The sequence below is a fragment of the Triturus cristatus genome, chromosome 3_1 (genome assembly GCF_964204655.1).
Source record: "Triturus cristatus chromosome 3_1, aTriCri1.1, whole genome shotgun sequence".
Classification (NCBI taxonomy): domain Eukaryota; kingdom Metazoa; phylum Chordata; class Amphibia; order Caudata; family Salamandridae; genus Triturus; species Triturus cristatus.
The window spans coordinates 770,581,673-770,600,612 of NC_140583.1; the positions used below are offsets into that span (position 1 = coordinate 770,581,673).

At 43.5% G+C, this 18,940-nt stretch overlaps 1 protein-coding gene across 2 annotated transcripts in view; it reads left to right on the forward strand.

Moving 5' to 3' along the window:
- The first annotated feature begins 308 nt into the window (after positions 1 to 308).
- TSSC4 (tumor suppressing subtransferable candidate 4) overlaps positions 309 to 18,940 on the forward strand; it is a 94,916-nt gene continuing 76,284 nt past the window's right edge. Inside the window, exons 1-2 of one of the 2 annotated variants that reach the window (XM_085644946.1) lie at positions 409 to 445; positions 12,672 to 12,905. The gene's annotated coding sequence lies outside the window, so the exon portion shown is untranslated. Of the gene's footprint in view, positions 446 to 12,671; positions 12,906 to 18,940 lie in introns of both variants that reach the window. The other variant, XM_085644945.1, reaches the window with a different exon arrangement.

An 18,940-nucleotide genomic window follows, 5' to 3' on the forward strand; every position in this document is an offset into this window, starting at 1 on the left:
TTAGTGTGTAAATGTCATCATGTGTACCTTGTGTGACTTACTTGGTATATTGTAAAGAGCTCTGATACCTTTGGGTTAAGTTCGCGCTTTAAAAAACTGCATTAAATAAAAAGTGGCAGCTCCGGCCGTTAGACCAAACCGCTGGACATACAAATATGTGAAACGTAAATCCATACAACGCATGTTGATCTCCTCGACCCTGGGTGTTGCGTTGGATGATAGACGTCACGAACCTCCGCCTTCTACGGCAAGGGAGTAGCGGAAAGCGGTTATACAGTCCGCTTTCTGTATCTTACACTCCAGAGTCAGGAAATGGCCGGCTATCCCGGAAGCGTTTCTGAACCCTGCAGAGACTACACCTCCCATGATTCCGTTTTTTTTGTGTGACGTCAACGATGCCCGGGAAATGAAACTGGGTTCAAGATGGAGGCGTTTTGATGATAAGGTGAGGTGTGCTGGAGATAGAGTTCGTAGAGTTGTAGCATGCACTTTCTTTTCGCGGAACTAAGAACTGCGTCTGTATCTTAACACTTCGTTCAGGTCGCGGGAAGAGAGCATTTTGTGAATCTAGAAGATTGACATTCCGTTTGTGTCGTTAGTGTAATCTACTGAGAAGCACCTTTGGTTAGAAGAAGCTGTGTCCATCTTATTCAACTGCCGGTGTTGGTGGCTTAAAGCACAATTTATTTATTTTTATGTATTTTTATAAAGCGCGGACTGTCAGAGGCTGTACAATAGAACCAGTTAATTTACATGAGAGAAATGTTACAAAATAGAACGTTACAAAAATAGAAGGACACAGTATCAAACACAGCAGGCAAGGGGTGGTAGGGAAAACATAGAAGGCAAGAACGCCATATCAAGCACGGCGATTTACAATGACTAACCCCCCCCCCCCCACACACACACACACACACCTCTCCTACGCTGCTGGGGGGGGGGGAATGTTTGCGGCACGCATGGCCCTTTGAACCTGTCGGTGCTCCAGTAGGACGGGGTAAAGACAAAGGGATTGCTCAGTCACCACCCTCTGCTGTCTTTTAAAGATTGAGTCAGGTTTGTGTCAAAATGCACATGGTGGCCTTTGGAGGAAGTCGAGGAAAAATGTTACCCCCTGCAGAGGATGGCCCTCTTCCAATGGGGCACTCCTCGATTAAGGGGAGGATTCGAAGAACCAAGATGCGGCGATAAACCTGGTCCTAGTAGCCCGTAGAGATCGGAAGGATGTCCCAAACAGCCCCGTATGCACGGCGGTCCCTTAGGGAATGCTTCAGGGGTCAGAGAACCGGCGGGTATGTGGACTCGGGTAATCAGTATCTGCGGGCCTGACATAGAATTCCCTTGTAGACTCATCTAAAGCTATTTCGTTTCCATCTAAATATCAAATTGCATCATTATGAAGCATGAGCTATTGATATGCTATCAACATATAACAAAAACATTGTTATACTGAGCATACATGTAACGAAATTGCAAACATTATGCATTGTAAAATATGTCTAAATGATAATGAGCGCACAAAGAAATGTAAATTGTGAGTGGCCTCAAAAGCAGATATAAGTCAAGGCATATAAAACACTGGATTGATGATGCAGGAATTCTAGTCAATATATGTATATATAATTACAGCTTATTATATTTGAATAGATCTTAATGCGGGTTGATAAATGATCAAGGCAATAAATAGCCTTGATCCTAACTCAACTAAGCACTTTGGTAAAATAATAAGACTGCTACATGGGGCCCCGCAGCCTCAACTGATCATTATTCTCATGTTTAACTGAGTTTTTTTTCACACTTATGACATCATGCATGCATGACATTTGCTCGATCCTGAGGGCCGATGGGATGTCACCTATGTGGCCTTTAAGTGGTACATTACACTTCAGGCCCTCAAGTGACCTTTACACCCCTCTCCTCGCGGACATAGTATACAACTTTTCTTTGCCAAAAGTAGAATAAAGGTAGGCTGCAGTGGATTCACTGAGCTCTCAAGTGTTGAGCAGTAGATCCCTTGGACTTTCTGATAACGGGGAGAGAAAATATTTAATTTGTGTCAGTGATAACGAGTAATGGGCACCTGCTCTACATGTTTGGGTACCAGGACTTATTTTTCATCTCAGGCTTTGACTTGGAGCCGGAGATAGAAAGATAGAAAAGTAGGAAAGAAAAGGAATATAGGAAAACTTTGACAACTGGGGAAAGCTTAAAAGTCTAAAGTAAAATCAAAACTAGGCAGCTTTGGTTTTCTGTTGTCACCATTCGTCAGAACAGGCAGCCTCCTAAGAAAAAAACATTCAGCCCATGCACTTATTGTTTGTACAAATTTAGCCCTGGCCAAGAACTGGTGGCTCATATGGGGAGAATGATGTGTCATTACATGAAATATGTATAAATGATTTCCTCAGTGGTTCCACTAGGAAACACAGCTGTGTAGCGAGTATGTACAGGTAAGTTATGAAGGATAGACCTGTGTCTAGCCTAGAGATTATATAGAAATTCAATTTATATATAACACTCCTGGGCTGTATTATGGCTGCCTTCGTACATCACAGAGTTCTAATAAAAGACTAGGGGGTAAATGTACTACCCTTTAATTCGCATAAAAGCTGTTGCACCAACTTTTTGCAAATTAAATCAGACCTTTGTACCAATATGTTGGTTCGCAAAATCAGCATTTGAAGTGGGTCGCAAATTGATTTGCCTTATCAATATTTATTTATTAAGCTTTATATAGCTTTATATAGCGCGAGCATGATCTTTGCGGGTATTGGAGTGCTTTACAAAAATCAAGGTGACACGCATACAAATAACAACCTAATCAAGGTGGGATAGGGCATGGGAGAATCCCCTAGAGAGAAAACAGGTTCCAGGTAGACAACAACCCATTGAACAGCATAAGATCAGCATATTCAGGACGTAGGTCGCAAATTGTAGCTCATTCCGTTTGGATGCCGATACAGGTATAGTGGCTTGCTGGGGACAGCAGACCACTAGGACTGAGATCACATTTAAATAAAGTACCTTTTTTAGGTCTCGCCTGGAGTTAGCAGCGCGCATGCGAGGTCCTTTTGGAATCATTACAGATTCCAAAGCGTACACGCGGACGGACAGAAGATGTGCACACGCGGCGTGGGATTACACGTCACATCTCTGCACAATGCGCGCATGGCGCACTTTCACTTGTTTTGCTAATTGCAATTATATTTGCTATCTCCTTGTCACCGGCTCTCTTGCGGTGTCATTGCCCGATACTGACCTAACAAGCTTTGAAAATGCAATAGGTCTCGCCTTTAATTAAGTCAAAGCCATTTGCTTTGCTAATTGCTATACAATACCATTAGCAAAGCAAATGGCTTTAACTTAATCAAAGGCGAGACCTATTGCATTTTTAATGCTTGTTTTTTCAATGCAGCCCGTTTTCCTTAAAGGAAATGCATTTGCATTTAAAAATTCAAAAAAATAGTTATTAAAAAAAAAAGTTTGTTTAGGAGTTGCCAGTGGTCCCCGGGACTACTGCCCACCCTCCAGGCAAACTTTAATTTGCATTCACAAAGGGGTTGGGGTTCACCTGGGGACCCCTTCCCTTTGCAAGCGGGTTACCACTTCTTTTGAGGAGTGAGTGACCTATCAGAAATTTGCATCTGAAATTGCATTCACAACCCATTCTTACGCAGCATTAAGAATCAAAATTTGGAAAGTATGCCCCAAACACGCCCATTCCAAATTTCTAAACCCATTTTGAAAATCTGTAATCAGGTCCCACTCGCAAAAGGGGTTAAGTACATTTGGAAAAGCCATTTGTCAGTCATAACCCCTGTGATTTAGCAAATAATTTAGTGAGTGCTAAAACACTTTGTACATCTGACCTGAGAATGTTCACCTTGCTCACAGTATATGCTTGCAGTGGAAAAAATGCTGTTGGAGAGGACTGCTTTTTGGTCCTATGAAATTGTTTCTTATCTCTGTTACTGCAAGTTTCTGGAATACTGGAATCGCTGGAAACATTCCTTTCCATTTGTTTGTATTACGCTTTTAAATTGTTCCCAGTCTATGAAATGTGAGTAGTGCACAACAGTTTTCAGTATGTTTTAAAACAACTCTCATTTTTCTGTTTGAATTACAATTAACTTTGAATGAGGTTGTTGACCCCTTCGCTGCTAGGCCTTTTCCCCATGTGCTAAGCCTTTTTCTGGCTATTTGGGGCAGTTTGCGCTAAGGCCCTAGTAGCTTTTGACTATATAAGGTATCCGTGCCAAATTTGCGTCCATTTCTTCCAACATCATGGGGATTTTAAAGGTACCCAGGATTTGTTGATTCCCCTGAGGGGACCCAAAAATTAGCCAAAATATAGCCACATTTTTTTGTTGTTGAAAAATGGGAAAAAAGGGCTACAGATGAAAGCATCTGTTTTGTTACCTGCAATTGGTATCAACAAAGGGGTTGTGGTGCTGAAATCACCATCTTCCCCACTTTTAGAGATAAGCAGACTTTTGCCAGAAAACCAAACATTTTTACAGTTTTGGCATTTTACTGGGACAAAGCCTATTTTTGCTATTTTTTGTGCTTTTAACCTCCTTCCAGGTAGGGGTAAAAATGGGTATGAAAGCAATGATGGATCCTGGAAAGCTATACATTTCTGAAAAGTAGACAACATTTTGAATTCAGCAAGGGGTCATTTGTGTAGCTCCTTCAAGGTTTTCTTTATAGAAACTTACAGTTGAAAATAGAAAAAATTGAATATGAGTAAAATAAAAAACCCAGCCATTTGTGCCGTTTTCACCTATAACTTCTATTAAGTATAACAGATGTTTGAAAGCAATATACCGTTACATCCACTGGACTCTTATAGTTGTGGGGATATATAGGACTTGTATGTTTACCAAGAACCCGAGGAACCCAGAGCCAATAACTGAGCAGCCTCTTGCAATGTTTTTTTATTGTGTACCGGGTATATAGCAATTAATTTGGGAAAATATAAACAGGGAAAAATCGGTATGACGCCTACGTATTTCTGAAATGGGAACCAAATATAGTGTTTAGAAACAGTAGCTATTTGCAGATCTCCGAAATTGTGAGTACCCATACTAGCATGTGAATTATAAGACATTTTTCAAAGTGACTTATTTTTTACACATCGTCTTACGTTTGGAAGGCAGGAATGCATTGAATGTCAATAGGTAATAACAGTTGCTCTACAATTCTGAGTTACCCAAAGTAACTCACTTGTGTGGGTAGATGTAGTGCCCGCGACAGGAAACGTCCCAAAACGCAACATGGACACACCAAATTTTTACAGTGAAAACTGACCCTTAGTGCCTAGCTGTAGATTTTGAACCCTAGCTCTACCGGCACCTAGGGAAACCTAGCAAACCTATACATTATTGAAAACTAGGCACCCAGGGGAATCCAGGAAGGGGTGACTTGTCTGGCTGTCACCAGGTCCTGTTACCCAGAGTCCCTTCAACCTCAAACTTTATAAAAAAAAACATATTTTCCTCACATTTCTGTGGTGGAAAATTCTGGAATCTACTTGAATCCACAAAATTCCACCCACCCCGCATTCCCCAAAGTCTTCAGAGAAAAATGATTCCTGACTTATGTGGGTAGGCCTAGTGCCCGCGACAGGAAACGGCCCAAAACTCAACGTGGGGAAACCACATTTTCACAGTGAAAACTGACCCTTTTTTTGCAAAGTGCCTAGCTGTAGATTTTGAACCCTAGCTCTGCCGACACCTAGGAAAGCTAGCAAACCTCTACATTTTTGAAAACTAGACACCCAGGGGAATACAGGATGGGATGACCTGTCTGGCTCGCACCAGGTTCTGTTACCCAGAATCCATTGCAAAGCTGAAACTTTGTAAAAAAAAAAAAAACCACACAAAAAAACAAGCATTGGCATAGCTAACAGGTCTCGCCTTTGGGATCTTATAAGTGTTTAGCCATGCAACAGTTGATGTTGTTGCATCAAGGATATTGTGCTGGATACCTAAACACTTATAAGGTCCCAAAGGCGAAACCTATTGGCTATGCCAATGCTTGTATTTCTTGTAGGGGTGGAGAGGGTGTAGAAGGGGAAGGCGCAGTCGCTGTTTCACAAATTAAACAACAAGACGCTTAGAAGAGCACCCCACCCCCCCTTGCAGAGGTCTTCTCCGGTGGGGACAGACATTTGCCCGAACTCTTACATTGGATCTAGGGCTGGTATTGACAGCTGCCGATTAGAGGGGGACGCGGGGGTACGCAAGCGTAATTTTCCTACTTCCACCCCGAAGCCAGGAGCGGAGATGAGGCATGCGGATAAATGAAATTCATATCGGTGGTTGTTGTTTTGTTGATGCAGACTAAGAAGTGCCTTGAGGTGGAGGGGGGGGTTCGTGGGTGCGGGTTCAGGCGGGGTGCTCAACGGAAGCATACCTCTCCGTATACTGATCTGCATATTCCACGGGCTTCCCTTCGCCAGGGGTCCCATGATTTGACATAAAATATCATGGCAGAGTAAAATCAATGGGTGTTTGCACCTCAAGGCGAGCGTGTCTTGGCCCCCCGACCAGGGGTGAAGGGGTGTGCCATTTCCGGGGCTCCCGTTGCCTCAGTCCTTGCTCAGGAGAGAGGGGTTCTATACCTCGGGAGATCACTCAAAGCGCTGTATGTCGCAAGTTCAGGGGTGTGGGGGGGTGTGTGCATGTGAGTGTGTTGGATCTGTGTGCAGGCAGTGAGTGTGTTGGGTCTGTGTGCGGGCAGTGAGTGAGTTGGGTCTGTGTGCTGGCAGTTAGTGTGTTGGGTCAGTGTGAGGGCAGTGAGTGTGTTGGATCTGTGTACGCCCAGTGAGTGTGTTGGTCCTGAATACGTCAGAATTATCAGGTATGTGTAAGCAATGTTAGAAAGCACAATCTGCCGCCCATGCCGCTTCAGGGTGCCTTATAGCGCCATCTCCAGATGTTATTGATTTGACTCAATATATTTCCGCAACTGATGGAAAGATGAAGGGGGCCTAAGCTTAGCATGTGACTGTTGGCATGCTGGGAGGGACTGTACTATCAGACAATTCGAGTCAAGTTTTACCAACCAACTATGTATTGTTATCCTTTATTTCTAGAGCCTTTCACAATAGAGAGGGCCTCTTGGCGCACTCGCACAGAAACTTCAAAATATGACCCCGTACGAAAGAAGGTTTATAGTGTTTCAACATAAGATTCGAGGGATCACAGTCCGATCCGATGTGTTTTTACTTTAATACCCCCCCATACCCGAAGAATCGGAGCAGAATGTGTTTTATTCCGACAGGCCTCACTCACCTTAAATCCATCGGAAATCGATATATGTAGTGATATTGTGTCCTGTGATATTAATGCCAGTCAGTCAACAGCTTTATTTCGATTGTTACATCATAAAAGCGACAGATAAAAAAAGCACAATCGTTTAAAATTATGTATCTAAAAACAAGGAAAACAAATACAGGTTTTTATGCAAAAAAGGAAAAGCGAGTTATCAAACAAATAAACAATTAAAAGTCATCAATTAAACAGTGATTAACAGCCGTTTTGCCCTGATTGACCAAACCCATGACAGAAATCTCGAGAGGCTAAAAACTTACAAGGGCCGGGTATCTGATGTTAAAATTCAAAGTGCCACAGATGAATGCCTAGTGCCCAAGGCCCTACACACGGGCTTAAGACACGTTTGCCTTGGGCTAACATAGGCCGGGCACGCAAAAAGAAAATGTTCAATTGTCTCTTTGGGTGTGATACAGGAGGGACAAGATGCAACTGTCTGGTAGGGTGGTTTCCAGCAAGATGTTAGGGCACGCACAGGGAGGGACCCCACTCTAAATCTAAAATAAAGGGCCCGATCATATGGCTTCCAGACCAAATCCAGGTAGAGCTCCAAACAGGGTGAGTCCTTATGCACTAAAAATTCTTCTGTGAGCCTACCATGAGAAGGATCCGTGGAAATTCTGCTTCTAACCCAATTCCAATATAAGGTTTTCAAGGCTGCTTTCGGAGGGGAAGACCTGTTTATCCAAGCTTCACTAAGGCCTAGTTTGCCAAGCATAGACTTGACATCAGTAAGCCATCTGATCTTACACCAGCCTACCATCGACATCACCTCTGCTAGGCCTTTAGCATACTTGGCGAGTTCGGGGACGCGCCATAGCCTAGCCCATAAAAGCAGTGGACGCAGTTTTGCTACGTCACTAATTTGCTGGCAACCAAGGTCCAAAAAGAGGGGTAGCGTGGGTGTACTCTGCGGGAGAGACATAATACATTTTAAAAACTTATTCTCAGACCTAGTTAGGACGCTGATGTTAGAGGTACCCCAAAGTTCAGCGCCATACAAAGCGGAACTAGCTCCCTTTGCCCTGTAGATATCCAGAACAGGGGCAATGGGCTTGGTTGAAGAGGATCTCTGCTCTCTAGCAAGTGCCCCTATAACCCTTTTATGGTTAAGAGACATTTTTAATGAATGAGGGGTCCACTGCATAGAATCTGTAATACGGATCCCTAGATAGTCAAAAACAGTGACCCTTTCCAGAGGGATTTTACTAAGAACAGGGGGTCGGCCTAATTTTTTTGGGGGGTTTAATACCAGGTACTTAGTTTTATTTGTATTTATTACTAGGCCCCGTTGGTCACAGAAGGTCTGAAAGTTGTTTAAAAGTCTCTGTAGACCCGCCGAGCTTTTTGAGATTAGAAGCGTATCATCGGCAAAGAGAAGGGTGGGAATTCTCTCCCCTGCCAATGATGGTGCGTCCGAAGGTTGTTTGTGTAGATGGTCCACAACCCCATTCACATAAAGTGAAAAAAGGGTTGGAGCCAGGACACAGCCCTGACGCACCCCTTTTGCCACTGGGATCCTGCTAGTTTTCTGGCCATCGGTACGCCAACGTACCTGCGCATAATTGCCATCATGCAGGCGCACTAAGATGGAAAGGATGTTTAGTGGAATCCCCATTTCAGCTAACACGCCCCATAACTGTTCTCTGGGCACAAGGTCGAAGGCAGTCTTCAGGTCGATGAATGCCAAATAAAGACTGCCTCCGTCTATCACTACCACCTTCCAATATAGTAGTAGGAGCCTGAAGGCCTGCTCTATCGTGCCCGTTCCAGCCCTGAAACCAGCCTGATAGTCCGACAGAATCTCTCCGTCCTTGATCCATTGGAGGATTCTTTCTAGGAGCACCTTTCCCACAACCTTCTGGGTTGAATCCAATAAACTTATTGGTCGGTAGTTGGCAGGGTCGTCCCTCCGGCCTTTCTTAAAGATAGGGACAACCTCTGCCCCCTTCCAAGAGTCGGGAATGGCTGCTCCTTTGTCGATTGCACTAATCAGAAGGTGAATAAGCTTCCCCCACCTCTGCAGGTTTGAACACAGCAGATCCCCGGAACTCCGTCGGGTCCTGCTGCTTTCTGTGGCACAATACACCTCATTGCGTGTTCTACTTCTTTAATTGTAAATGGGGAAACCATTTCATTTCTCGTGGGTACTAAGGGTCCGTAGGATGCGGGGGGGGCAAATGCCTCTTGAAGATTCGAATACAAGTTAGTGAAATGTTCGAACCAGGCCTGACCAGTTATGTTGCACGTTATAAGGTTACTATCGGGTCTGTTCCTTTCCCTAATAGTATTCCAAAAACGGGCTGCATCCCGCCCAGTGCTTGCTTCTCTTTTTTTTTAAATTCCTCATACAGCAATGTAGTGTATCTGGAGTTATCGGGAACCCAATTCTCTATTTTCTAGACCATCCCATTTCTCCATTCGTTGGAGAAGTACCTTCTGTAGAGTTTTTAGAGTAGGGTCCCCTTTCTTCCGTAACACTTCCAAAACTTTTCCATGTGCGATGGGGGAGCTGACCACTCTGATCACTCACACAAGCATTATGCTTGTGGTTTTATTGCCATTGCCATTGCATAATCATTGGAATTAAATGGGTCAAAGCTTAATTGTAACATAAAATTACTGAATTAGATTGCGAATTGAGAGGCTTCCCATATTTCCCAGTACTTATACCTTTTACTGGGCCTCCCTCTCCTATCCCATTTATTTATTTTGTTAATTGAGGCCACCCATTCCAGATGTGTGGGCGGGACTGGTCTTATCCACTTTAAACAGAGCTCCCTTCGTGCAAGTAAAATCATTATAAACAGAAGATTCTCTTCCTTCTTAGTTAACATTATTAGCAAATCCTGTCTTCTGACCCCAAAAATAACAAGATCTATACTTACTTTCACTGGTCTTCTTAATACCAAATCTATGGTTTTACTCACTTCCTGCCAGAAGCCTTCAATATGAGGACATTGCCAAAACATGTGCACATCATCTGCTCTCGGAAGAGCACATTTAGGGCATGCCTTCGCAACGGATCCACCAAAGTTAGAAAGTCGCTTCGGCGTCCAGTATGCTCTATGGGAAGTAAAGAGATGATTTCTCTTTAAGGCGGCAGATTTCACAATTGACCAGCATTTGTTCATTGATACTTGCCACAAGTCTTGGAGATCCAGCGCCGGCAGGTCTTTCCCCCAGATCTCATCGGGAATCAGAAACTCGTCCTCTCCTGCTTTTACCAGTGCCCAGTACCATGTTGCTATTTCTTTTTTTTTTGGGCGGATTTCTTATCATGATTGTTTCCATGGTCCTATTTCCGGAAAATTTCTCCTTCACTGTTTTCGCCCAGCTGGTGAGCTGATAATATTTGAATTTTGATGGGGCTGTACTTGAGTTCAGGAGCAGAGTTTCCCAGTCTATTATACTGTTACCGACCAATAACTGGCCCCATACTTGGAAACCTGAAGATTTAAGAGGTATAGCCAAACTGTCTCTGAGGCATTCCGGTGTTCCTGGTGAATCCCAAATGGGCGCAAACTCACTATAGTATGGAATATTTAGAGTGCACCTGATTTGATACCAAAGCTTAGCTGCTGCTCTCAAAGTCTTCAACTTCACTTTTTTGAAGTATTTTGGGTGTCCAAATTTGAATAAAAAATGGCCAGTATTTTTAGTCATTACTTTAAGATGTTCCGGGTACAAATCATAATTGTTTAGAAGAACCCTCATGCTCTTGAATTGAAAGGCTCTGTAATATTCCACTAGGTCTGGGCTGGCAATTCCTCCTTCTGCTTTTCTTCTCCGTAATTTTCTCCAGGCAATGCGTGTACTTTTTGCCATCCAAATAAAACTCGCTAATTCCCCTTGTATTTTTTTTTTAACGTTTCTCTCTTAAATTCCAATGGGATTGCGCTAAATAGAAATGTGTATTTTGGGAGGATGGACATCTTAATTATATTAGATCTGCCTAGGAAGGTTAGAGGGAGACCCCCCCATGCTTTCAATAACTTTTTAACGTCAGCTGTAACTCTATCCAAATTTATCTCAGGTATCTTGTTTAGGATTTTAATCGGATCTATTCCCAAATATTTAATCTTCTCCCTGGTGTATGTGTTGTCTACCTGGGAGTTCCAACTCATTAACTCAGGTTTGGATTGGTTAGTTTGGTAACCTGAAACCCTCCCAAAGTTTATTAAGGTGTCATATATTGCCTGAACCGAACCTATATAGTTACTCGTGAAAATCATCACATCGTCTGCATATAAGGCTATTTTTTTTCCCAAGTCTGAAATTTGAAAGGTGTTATTTCAGGGTGGACTCTGAGCCTATTTGCCAGAGGCTCGATATATAAATTAAAAAGAAGGGGAGACAAGGGACATCCCTGACGGGTCCCTCTAAATATGGGGATGTTTTCTGTTAAATTCCCATTAATTAGGACCTTAGCTTTTGGTGCACGATACATTTCTTTGATTGCTCCCTGGAAATTTTCTCCCAGGTTATATTTTGCTAAAGTAGCATTCAAGAAAGCCCAATTAACTCTATCGAATGCTTTTGGCCGCATCCAATGTTATTATTGTCAGGGGGATCTTTTCGCTTATAGCTATATCTATTGATCCGATAAGCTCCTGTGTAAGATCTTGTAAATGTCTACCCCTTATAAACCCTTTCTGATCTTCTTTTATCAGTTTTCCTGCAAACCTGCCGAGCCTCTTTGCTAATATTTGTGTATAGATCTTATAGTCACAATTGAGTAAACTTATAGGGCGGTAGGATTCACATTTAACTGGATTTTTACCGGGTTTCAACAGGATGCATATCGTAGCTTCATTCCAAGAGTCAGGGAGTCTCCCCTTCTCCAAGTAAATTGTGTTTAACAAAATTGTGAGCGGGGGAGCTATAACCTCCCTAAGTTTACTATATAGTTCATTAGGGAGGGCATCTGGACCTGCTGATTTACCTCTCTTCAGACCCTTTATTACTTCTTCTACTTCCTCTTTAGTGAATGGGGCATTCAGATCTTCTGGGGGAAGATGGCGGCCGGCTAGGATGCCAGGTCGGGAGCTCCGAGAGAACTGCCCTATGTGAGATCAACGAACAGGCTATATTTTCCCGTCTCTTTGCTGCGGAAGAAGATGTCTTGACACCGGGTGAAGTACACGAAAATCCAAAATATACTAACAGTTACGAGACCCCCCGCGTGCAGTAGACGCACGATATGAAATATGTAAAGGCTCCGGATACAACATGCCACCGGAGGGATTAAATATACCCGCAGAAACCTACAGAGTCAGAAGATCGCAAAACAGGTGCCTGATTTTTCTTACACTGAACACTTTGTCTCGGCAGGTGAGGCAGGAGAAACGGGAGGAGAAGAAGTTTCCCCCTTCTACGAGTGTGTGGAGCGCTGCACAAAAAGCTCGCAAAGCCGTTCGGCGAGCTGCGTGCAGAGTGTCCTTTCCGTTCCGAGGCAGCGGGGGCAGTGACAGAACATTCCCAACAGCGGAAGGCAAGGCAGTGGACGGCAAGGCAGGGTGTGAGTCATACTCAACCGGGAGGCGGCTGTGGCGCTCTACTAACAAGGTCAGACAATATCTGTGCAAAGGAGGATTTTCAAAACCAAACCCAGTACTAGTGGACCTGTGGGACTTGTGCCCTAAGCAGAATACGGACCAGGAGAGTTGGGTTACTGTGCAAAATATCCCAGAAATAAAAGTGTTTTGCTCGCTCACTAGTGTAATAAGGGAGATTTTCTGGACCCCAAGTGAGGGCGAAGAGATAAGCACAACCAATTCTCTTAAATCGGTCAGAGCATCGCTCTGGATGTTAAACCCAGGTGCTACTGAAAGCAAAAGAAGTGAGGGAGAGGGGCTAAATTGCCTGTGATTTGCAAATACTGGAGGGCCAAGTGTACCTACTCAATTACAAGAGACACAATCTAAGACACAAGCCAAGGGAGTAATAACAAACATTGAGCATGAGAAAAGCAGGTCTACCTATTGTTTAAGAAATAGAGACTTTTTCCAAAACGCAACTCCAGTGGACCCTAAACAACACATTGCCCCTCGCAGCACGAAGAGAAACTCAAAAAAACAGGTTAAGCTGGACTCTAGTAGTTTCTACACGAAAGGGAGGATTCGAAAAGAATCAGGGAGTAGTTGAAATGCGGCACTCCCACCCCCCCCCCCCCCCCCACCCCCCGTGTGACCCCCTCCCTTAGATCCTTCTTTAACATCCAAGAACAAAGCCGAAAGAGCGTGGTAAAAGGGACCAACTCCACGAAAATTGTGACAACTTCCCTGGCTTGCGTCCCTGCACTAACCGAGTCCCATACCAAATCTGTCATATCATCAGCCCCTTTAATGATGTCTGAGGTAATCTCTGACCCTATCACCTCGGCTATGCCAGCTCAGCCTAAATTAACAGTGGACTCTCAGCTGACTCCGGCAGACGATCAATTGAATCCACATCAGAGTGAGATTAGAATCCCGGGGAACCAAACACAAATCTTGACCTTAGGGTTAAGTCCAACAGACCAGTCCCTTGAGAAGATGCTGGAGGAAATGAGGGCAAAATTTGCAATATCAGAGATAAATCAGGGAAAAATTCGTGAGGTATGTGAGGCCCTAGACACTAAGATGATTGCATTGAATGATCGGGTTACTGAAGTTGAAGCAGCAGTTGAGGGACTATCCAAAAAAGTAGAACAAAATGAAAAAGACATCAGGGTTCTAAAAGAGAGGGAAAAAAGTACGAGTGAAAAACTGGAATCTTTGGAAAATCAGGCGAGAAAAAACAACATACGAATATTAAATGTCCCTGAAGGAAAAGAAGGGGTAGATGTCAAGAAATTTATAGTTCAACTATTTGAGGAGCAATTCCCTTGGACCAAAGAAATAGGACTAGATGACGATATTCAAAGAGTCCACCGCGACCCCTTTGGCAGAAATAAAGAGAGGAAGAACCCAAGAAAAATCTTAGTAAATTTTAAAACCTATAACATCAAGGAAAGAATCCTGAGTGAAGCTTTAAAGAAAGGCCCTCATAAAAAAGACGATTGGACCTTCAGAATCAGATCAGATATCTCAAAATCTACCCAAAATAGACAATGGGAACTCGGTCAATACATGCAGGAACTAAAAGGTCTAGGAGCCTCAGTACAGATGAAGTTCCCGGCCAGCCTCAGAATTATGTGGCGAAATAAAATGCACAACATAAGGGACCCAGCCGAAGTCGCTCTTTTCGTCGAACAAATGAAAGACCAGGCAAAGAGTCAATCAGGTCCGTCTACAGGAGTTTGAAATATACTTATTACAGGAGTGTAGGGTTGCGGACTTAGTACTTGGTGAATTAGCCTAGTGATTGGGCATCTAAACATTTATTTTTAACAAAATTTGGAATATATACAATCCGTATAAATCCAAAATATATGTATTTACAAGGATGAGGAGATCCCACATATACCAAAATGAAGAGAAGGGAAAAAAAAAAAAAGCGGCCAGCCTTGGAGCTCAGAAGGGGCATTAATATACCCCAATACGATAGAGAGGGAGGCTTCCCCAGGGTGGGTTATGTATCATTCCAAAATATAAAAACTAAAAAAAAAATGCACAGTGGTGGGGAGCAATTTAGGGAAAAAATCAAAAAATATCCTCAGAATGCAGCAAAAATAGACGAAAAAGCAACAATGGGAGTTATTGTGGACCACCTAGGAGAAGTAAGAGAAAAGGGGGTAAAGCGGATTGTAAGATCAGGAGAGAGAAGAAATGTCAGGAAGAAACGTTAACATATTATCTTGGAATGTAAATAGTTTAAGGCTACCAAGTAGAAGGCGTCGAATTTTGGAATACTTAAGGGTAATAGATTGTGAGATCATAATCCTGCAAGAGACACATCTATTAAAAAAGGAATGGGACGACATTATAAAAAAAATGAGTTGGGTAGATTGCTATGTTTGTACAGATCAGGAGTGTGTCGTAAAAGGGGTAGCTATACTCTTTAAAAAATCAGTAAAAGCCCGAATCGAGAGAACTGAAGTTGATAAAAAAGGTAGATGGGCGATTGCTAGGGTCAGAATTCACAACACTCCATATACGATAGCTGGGTATTACGGGCCGAATCTAGATGACCCTACCTCGCTACAAAATGTATACACTCTTTTATTATCGTCAGTAACTCCAGTGGTCTTAGGAGGAGATTTTAACTTGATTCCAGACCCCAAGACAGATCGCCTGCCCCCAACGAAATACATAAATCTCCCAAAAATGAGGGAATGGTTACGAATCTACAGAAAAGATTTGGGGTTGGTGGACATCTGGAAGGAGAAAGGTGATAAAACTTACCCGTTTACGTTCAAAAATAAAAGACTGGGCCATCAATCCAGAATTGATTTTTTTCTTGTAGAAAAAACGATAGTATGTAAAATCATTAGGGTTGAGCATTTACCAGCCTTACTTTCAGATCATGCCGCTGTCCTACTCAAAACTCAATTGGGCATGGCACAGTCTAACATAAGATGGACGGTGGATCGAACCATATTCAATGACATACAAATCATTGAGAATCTAATTAAAGAGTCGGAGAACTTCTTTGAAAATAATAAAGAGGACGGTGGATCGAACCATATTCAATGACATACAAATCATTGAGAATCTAATTAAAGAGTCGGAGAACTTCTTTGAAAATAATAAAGAGGGAGTATCTCCTCAAACCACATGGGATGCATATAAGGCTGTTATTAGGGGGAAAATACTCAGTCTGGCCGCATATAAAACAAAAATATCAAAACAAGACATTAGTAGGTTGGAATCCGATATTAAAAATTTTGAGTTATTAATAGAAGCGGAGGTGGATCTGGAAAAAAAAAAGAAGTTGGAAGTAGACAAGTTGGCATACGAGGAAAGATTAACAGGAATTCTAGAAAGTAAGGTTAGAGAGAGATGGGAGGTAAGCAAGCTCGCTCATTATGAATATGGGGAGGGCTGCAGTAAGTTGTTAGCATGGAAAACGAAGACCGATACCAATAGAAATAAAATACTTAATATCTTACAAGACGGTACTGTCCCGTGTTCAGAAGAAGAGGTAATAATGAGAGAATTTGTAGACTTCTTTTCTTCCTTGTACACTGAAGATACTGCTCCACCAATTGAGGACTTAGAAGAATACTTATCCAATCTGGAACTCTCTAAGCTAACTAATATGGTGCTTGCTTCTCTTAGAGTTTGCCAGTATTCATCTTCCCATTCCTTTTTTGCAATCCCAATCACTCGTTTGTATTCTGCTCTAGCCTGCAGCACAAGGGGCTGCGATTTTGTCCTAACAGCTTGAATAAGGCACGCCTTCAATTCTCTGCATTTTGACGTATACCACCCCTGCTTATCTTTTGACCTGGGGTGGCCATCCGGCCTACCTACACGTACTTGCGCCTTGAAAAGATTACCAATCGAATTGATGGTCTCCTGGAACATCAGCGTAATCCTGGGTATAGCAGAATGATCTAAGGAGATTGTTGCCATCTCACTTAGTGTAGCTTCCAAAAATTGATCTATGGCCTGTAATTTTGGTGCGTCAGAGGCTACTTTCCGCCATTTGAGACGCCTACCGCAATTAGACAGAGTGACATCCGATGTTGACCTTTTGGCTGGTGATAAGGTTGGGGTACTATGATTTAACCATAGGTGCCTTAGGGAAAGCGAAAGGAAATTATGATCGCTATCTATGGTAGGTACTACAGCCATATCCACAACAGACTGCCAAAGGTCAAAATCAAGCAAGATGTAGTCGATCCGGGAAGAATGGTTAGCCCTGTTGTATGTATGACTGCCCAATGGGTCAGAGGTGGTTCTTCCATTAACGGCTCGCAGGCCGTGCTCCAGGGTCATAGAATTTAACTGGATCGCCCTCTCTGTCCATCTCTTTATCGGCTCAACAGATAATGCTGGGATACCCCATCTCACATCATCCTCTACCACACCCAGAATATCTTCTGCGGCAAGTGGTTCGAACGTGAAATTCAAGTCTCCTGCAATCATAACTTGGGCATCCTCACCACACTCATCTAAGACTTTCTCCAGTAATACTATAGTGGGGGAAAAAGAGCTACCTCTAGTACCTCTGGCATACACATTCAGAATCTCTAGGTGCCCCCTAAATCCTGGGCCTTTCAGTGAGATTCTAAGGATGTCCATTGAGCCACTATACTTCTGAGTAATGCTACACCCCAAAGAGATATCCACCCAGATGAGGAGTCCCCCCGAAGGCCGGCCCCTCCCAGATGGTGACTGAAGGGCAGGCAGATAATATGTGGAATATCCAACTTTGTAAACAGGTTCAAGGCTCCAAGTTTCCTGGAAGATGCAGATACAGTGCTGTTCTACCTGTGAGTGCCATTCGGGGAGGTCCAGATTCCTACAAATGCCCGCTATATTCCAACACATAACACCCATCATCGGTCCATTGCCATCGGACCCTCCCTGTACACGTGCAGAATTCTTTATACAAAAAGCACTAGTGTCGTCTGAATTCACAACCTCCGCTACCACTATTGGATTGCTTAGTGTGGATCGATTAGGAGAATGGATGGCCACTGGAGAGTACAATCCCTGATCGGGTATCAGCGTCTTAGGGGTGTTACCACAGTCAGCCAATCCCTCCACTTCCATGGAGGCAGGTATAGAATACCCTAAGGGCCCTGACTGTCAATCACAATCGCTCATACCCGAGAGGGCATTAAATCTATTTGACACATCCAAGGGGGTCAGTGGGGTCAGTGGGGCTGTTATACCTCTCCATCTAGGACCACAATGACTCTGTGGAATATTATGCCACCCAACAGATCTGTTAGGAGCCAAGGGGTACAATACATGGGGCACAGGCCAGTTGCTTCGGGGTGCGGGATGATGACTAGGTCTATCACAAGCTAAGATCCCAGGATTTGCTGGGGGACCTACCAGGGGTCTTGGATAGAAATACGTTAGGTCGTAGGGAGTGATAAGATTACTTCCACTCCCCGGGAACCAGTTTAATATATGCCTAACAACTCCCTGCTCTCTGAAGTTAACAATAATAATATCCCCCTGTAGGTCCTTAACCCTGCGACCTAGCCACGGGAGGCGCCGACCATGCAAGATCTCGCCATCGAAATTACAGGGGAGAGGTCTATTCAGGGCCAACCAATGCATAACTTTGTGCTTTAGCTGGAAGAAACCCTCTCTTGTACCTTCTGCTAGCGTGGGAACTCCGGTTAGGACTACCACATATGGTACTGATTCAGGGGGTAGCTCAACTGTACGCCCATTATACTCTGTGGTCACTGCTTGCGCATTACATACCCCTCTATTGCTATCAGGTTTTGGGTGGAGAATACTGTGCCCCCCCACAGCTACTCTATCGTCATTCTGTGCAGGCTGCTCAATAGTTTTAGGCGGAGCCTTCTGCTTAACACTAATGGTGGATTTAGTGGTTTTATTTGCCTCTTTGCTGCGAGTAGTACTAATAGCAGCAAGTACTGCGGGAGCTTGAGAGGGCAGTACCGATTTCTCAAAAGTTTTTAACAACCCAGTATTAGCAGCAATGGTTTGCTCTAGGGTCCCTAACCTTTGTTCCAACCTGTCTAGTGT